We start from the raw sequence: 6,000 nt of genomic DNA on the forward strand, positions 1-6,000 counted from the left end.
CTAAGTGAACCAGTAATGTCAACTGCAGCAAAAACACTAGGAAGAGTCAAGTTTACATACAAGAGCATTCTGTTGTAATCATGAAATTAAAGCATGAAGTGATAGCAGCCATTTATGTTTTTGGACAGACTCCAAGCATTCAAACTGATGCATACATTTGTATGTGAGTTATTGCAAAGAGCGTTCAAATGACAAACATCCCATAATTGTGGTGCTTGATCTTCCAAGAAGCTCATATCTATAATTATAATCATTGTCTAAAAAAACAGTGCAGGTTTACAGTAACTGTGCAATTGATGCTTGTCTCCACTTCTGTCACTGAAGTGACAAAATAACCAAGTCATGCTTGCATCTGCTTCCTTATAACGCTTCATTTGTCCTCACCCCAATATCTGTCCATAACTTACAATTATGTGTCATTAGCTTTCCATGGAACTGATCAAAGGTTGTCCAGTTCAAGGCTGATTTGGGAATTTGCCAAAAGCCTGAGGGTGGACCTTAACTGGCATAAAATGGAGCAGGCTTAAGCAATTGTTTCTTTAAACAGCACACATTTCCCACTTCAGGTAGTAACACTTTTACCCAGTGCAATGTGAAGATGAAATCCTGACTATATTGGTCTGCAGAGACATGTGATGGTGTCATCCAGACCATTTGGGTAATCTTTACTAATTGTTCCAACTGAAGCACCCTAAAATGCTTAATTTGGCAGAATAGTGTTTGTTTGAAAAGGCTCTCAGGTATAACTGCAAAGCATCTGCTGCTTGCACAGCAAGTGCTATAGAACTGCAGCAAGGGGAGGAGAGAGAGCGAGTGCTCTCTTTGGAAGGGATGAAGCCCACTTGGGGAGAAACAGTGCTGAAACTGCTGCCTCAACCTGGAAGCAGTTAGCTTTGGGGTTATAAAACACGAAGATGCGAAGTGTGGTGTTAGCAGAGTACACATCCACAGCAACCGTGTGCCACTAAGAGGTACAACACGCACTGGACCCAGAGCTGCTAGGTGCAAAAGGCTTCAGGAAGCATTATCTTGTTTCATCCATGTGTTTAGAGTGAGAGGCTGCTTCCTTGCACTTAGTTTCAGACACTTGGAGTGTAGATCCCTGTATGTGAGGTGGTCAGCTCAGGCTGTCTCCATAGTTAGTGGAGAGAACTAGGCATGATGAGGACGAGTCACCTGAACTGTTCCAGACATCTCTTAGGAGAAGACAAACTATGCCCTAGACCCCTTTGTGCACTGATTTGCTCTCCGTTGTCAGTAAAGGGGACTGACTGTGACCATCTCTGAAGTGAACCTCTGCATTTACTAGATGAATTCTGCCTTTCAGACACTGCACAAAAACAAATAGGTGTCATTTATTCTTCTAGCTGCACTCTTCCATTCCTTTTCTCAGACAGGGGAATGAACAGTTCCCACTAAGTTGTGCCCTGAGGACTCTAGGATGACCTTGGGACATACTTCATCCTCCTGAGACCTACTACTTGGACCTGCAATACACAACAATATCACTGCTGAACACATCACTGCCTAGAAGCAAAAGTAGAGGACCTGTGTGGAACACTTGAAAATCATCCTAGAACCAGATTTCCTGAAGATAATGTAAAACTGTTGTAATGTTTGTGGGTATTTTTAGTTTAAGTTAAACAGCGACTCAACATTTTGATTTCTCAAGATCACAAATCAAAAGACATCACATACTTTTAGGCAAAATCTAATTCAAAAATCCCCTGGCAGGGTAATTTCTGTATGACACGTATCCGTTGTCAGACACAGTGCAGATTTCTGCAGAGCAAACAGCAGTAAAATAACTTGGCACACTGGCTACTTCATCTGGAGTCATTTCAAGGAATGGAGCTTTAAATACTTGCCCATTCAACACTACTATCAAAGTTTTTCCTCCTAAAGTGCCCGTTCCTTTAGATTAATGAGCAGAAAACCCACCAGGCTGAAAGGACCATGAGAGCGATATCAGTCTGCTGAACTGCTGCAAAAACCTGAAGGGATCCAGGGATGAGGCTACGAGGAAGTGATGTGCTTTCTCACTCTCTTTGAGGGCGATTGCAATGTGCTGTTAATCCAGCACTATTTCTTTTTCTAGCTTCAGCTCAAGGGATCAACAGACACACCTGAAGGCATGAGGGATGTGTTTAAACAAAGAAGATGTGAACCTCAGACTTAAAACAGTCAAACAGAAAGACTGCATAAAGGCAAAAAGGAGGCAGTTGCAGTAATTGCAAGGGCAAAATTGTGCAGAATAATGAATCCAGTAATGAATTACTGCCAGCACACACAGATTTAACTCTGTGTGCTTTTCCACTGCCTATCCTATCTGTTGAGGGGGCCACAATCTGGAAGTTTGTTTTTTAAGTATTAAGTTCTCTTTCCCACTTGTTTTCTTTCTGTATTTGGTTATGTTCTGGTGTGAGTTTCTGGTCGATGGGCTGGTGAGCCAAGAGGGCTGATGCACTGTGAGTCTGCTTCTGCTATATGCTTGCACTTTCAGCAGGTCCCCTCAGAGCCCTGCTGACTGGCTCCATTACTTAGGGCTTTGCATCCAGGTTCAGGATTTCTCAGAGTTCATCTGACCGTTACAGAGGAAGGTGCACTGAGATGATTGGTGGGCCAACATTGCTCAGGTCTGTACCTGTTTTTTTTTGCCAGTAGTAAATCCTACTAGTCCCATCTGGATAAAAGAAAGTCAGATGTAAACTGTGAAAGTACCACGTTAAAGTCAGAAAAATCATACTCTGCAGGTCAAGATTGTTCTTGCTGAAAAAGGTAGGGAGAGGTAGATATCCAAGTGTCAGCCCTGGAACTCTTTATAATGATAAATAAAGGAAATACCTAAGTTCCTTTTTAATGCTCCTGCATTAAACAGAAAATAAAGGACTGCATTCGTTGTTTCCACTCAAAATGTACTGATAGAGAACAAGGTCTCCACCACTGGTTGTGCTTGGACCATTTTCCACAGTTAACCTCTTCAGATCACCCTAAAACAAAGGAGTTGGGAAGCCCAATTAATTTAATTCAAGAAAGGAGGATAGCTTGAGAAAAGAGGGCATGGATAGTTCCCTTGGTCATGGAAACCCTCATTTTGGTGTCCTCCTCAGAGCCCATTTGCAGCTGCTCCCACCACTTAGAGCATCTAAAGTACATATCAGGGGCCAGAAGTCTCTCTGAGCAGTGCTGGGTTAAGGGAAAGAGAAGCTGGCTTAAAACTACTGTTGTACATCTCCTCTCACTGCTTGCCATTTTATGTGATTACCTGGATTTTCATCTATTTTTCAACTACTATTAGCATAAACTGGCACTTCCTCACCCTTAGTGCTGAAAATTATTTTTGTCAGGAACATAAAACCCAGAAAGGTATAATAATGAGAGGAAGAGGATAGTCTTGCCTATTAGTCAGTGCATGTAGCCAAGTTATTTTAGAAAACAGTAATTAAGCATAAATAGATTAGATAATTCTAATCCTTGCTGGAAATGATAGGTTAAAACTAGAGGACATATTGAGGGTATTAAATATACAGGAGATCCTAGTATGGTTGTATATATATATATGAAGTGAAAAAAGGGAATCATTCCAAGGGGGGCAAAAAACCCCAACCACAAATGGTCATTTAAAAAAAAATAAATCATAAAACTTACCATTTAAGGTGCAGGAGATTGCTCATAGTTAGTTGCAGGGTTTAATTACACTGTATTTCTTGGATGAGTAAGCTTCTTGACTTCTTTTCAATGTGCTGACCAGAGGACATGTGTAAGCTTCACTGTATTTAGTAAATACCTTAGGGTAGACGAATTCCAAGTGACAGCCACATGGTTTCATGCAGCAAAATGGTGATTTGTCATCACCATCAAGTTGTCATCACACAAAATGTCAACAAAGAAATGGCTAAGTTACTGGCAAGTGAGTGTGACACCTTCATGACACGGAGTGGCATTTTGCTTCTATTCCACAGGTATAAGCCTCAGAAGCATGACTCCCTCCTAACTTAGTTTTAAATCCCATAATTTCTTTTGTCTTGAAACTCATTTTCACAAGCATGACTCTTGCACACTCACTACAAGCAGGAAGCCCCTGTTAACTATATCTTCAAATTTTAAGAAGAGCCAGGCACCAAAGGAGCCTGAACAGGGAAAAGGCCCTGCGGAAGCAACCCAAATTTAGGCAATCTCAGATTAAAGCTTTAACTCTACTAGATAATTTGTGCCATGTCCAACAGATGAAGGGAATTTGAAGCTTCAGATGCATGAAGCTTTATGCTTAAGGAAGGAGCTAGAAATACCCCCATGCAACTCAATTCTGGACTAGAGAGCCAGATGTGTCCATGCAAACCGGCAAAGAAAACATCCGCCACTCAGATAGCAAGATGATGGGGCATCCTCCATTCAATCGCCCCACTAAGAACTGCACAAATTGTTGGTGTGGCTTCAAAAATCATGTAAGTGTTCAGTTAGATATTTGTAATAGATGAAAGAAAGTGACATGTTGGGTACAAATTAGCTCAGAGAAGGGTTGCAAGAAACTATTTTTATCACTGCATAGGATCAGTATTTCAAGAATATGATTTTTGGAGATACATTTGCTGAATTTAATCAGTCTCCACTTACGATCATTACATATAGATGCTGCTTCATCTTATGCATAAGGCTCCAGCTTTCTCACATCTAAGTACAATATGCTTAATAACAGCGCTTTGAAGTACTGTATCTACTGATGTCTTTGCAGCTCGCCATAGACCTCTGATTCTGAGAATTCTTTTATATTTCCAAATACTCTGCACCGAGGAACGACATCTAGCTTATTATCCATTCTGCTCCTGATTTCCTTGGCATCTGTGCTTCACTCGCTGGGGACTGGGAGATTCAATTAAAGATGTAAATTAAAAATACAGTCCCTTTTTTTTTTTTTTTTCTTCATTCAGGTATCTTAGACGTAAAAGCTCAATATGTTGTATAATAGAAGAAGTTGTTCTAGAAGGTGTCCATGACCATTAAGTAAAGACGATTGTTTAAATGAGAATTTTTTTTAATGCTTGATCTGACATTAAGTTTCGAAAGGCAAAATAGTTATTCATGTAGCTATTCAATTTAACTTCACTAACAAAATAATTCCAGTTCAGTTTCTTACATGCTGGTTTTATGGTAGAGTCTTTTTACTGAAGAAAATAAGAAAAGCTACAGTTCAATTTTTTACACTACTTCATGAATGTATACAGTTCTAATATTATGCTTCAAATAGCCAAAAAAAATGTCATTCCTTTGTGGCTTATCAAAGGAGGTCTGTGATATAATGCCAACATATCCTCCTCAGTATTTCTGCTGTTAATTACCCCGATCTTATAAATCCACACCGATGCCATGATTTAAAGTCTTATTGTTCTTGATGAAGTCACACACACCAGCATGGAGAGCGAAGGCATTAGCTGCTGGGTCTTACAATTTTTTTTTTAAAAAAATCTGTGCGAACATTAAATTTTAGGACCTATCAGAATGCCATTACAGCAGAAGATGTTAATGCTTCCTGGAAAACAATCCAAATTTGCTTATTATCTGCACAAGGTTACCCTTCTGCCTTTGAAGACAGTGCATCAAAAAGAAAGCACAAATACAGCATTGAAGAGTTTGAAATACATTGTCTTAAGGTGCTTTCTCACAATGTGCTTAGTATTGCAAACTTTCTACAAAATTTGCAACTTAGGAACATTTCGCATTATTTGGGGTAGGTCTATGGTACGCTCCAAGTGATGCCTTTAGTTAGTCCTTTTGAACAGTGTGATTTTTTGTGACTTTATAGAACTGCTTTAATCTTCATTAGCACTGCTGCTGGTGACGTGCAAATGAAAAGAATAGGCTTTTGCTCAGTTTCTCATACTAGTTTTGTAAGAGCTACCAGGAATTAAAACCTAGACTTTAGTTTTGAGACAGGCACGTAAAACTTGACTACTCGTCACACAGAGTGCATTGGCTGATTTAAGCATTAAGCATCAACTCTTA

Source organism: Athene cunicularia (assembly GCF_003259725.1).
Source record: "Athene cunicularia isolate RWA chromosome 2 unlocalized genomic scaffold, athCun1 chr2_part1, whole genome shotgun sequence".
NCBI classification, from domain to species: Eukaryota; Metazoa; Chordata; class Aves; order Strigiformes; family Strigidae; genus Athene; species Athene cunicularia.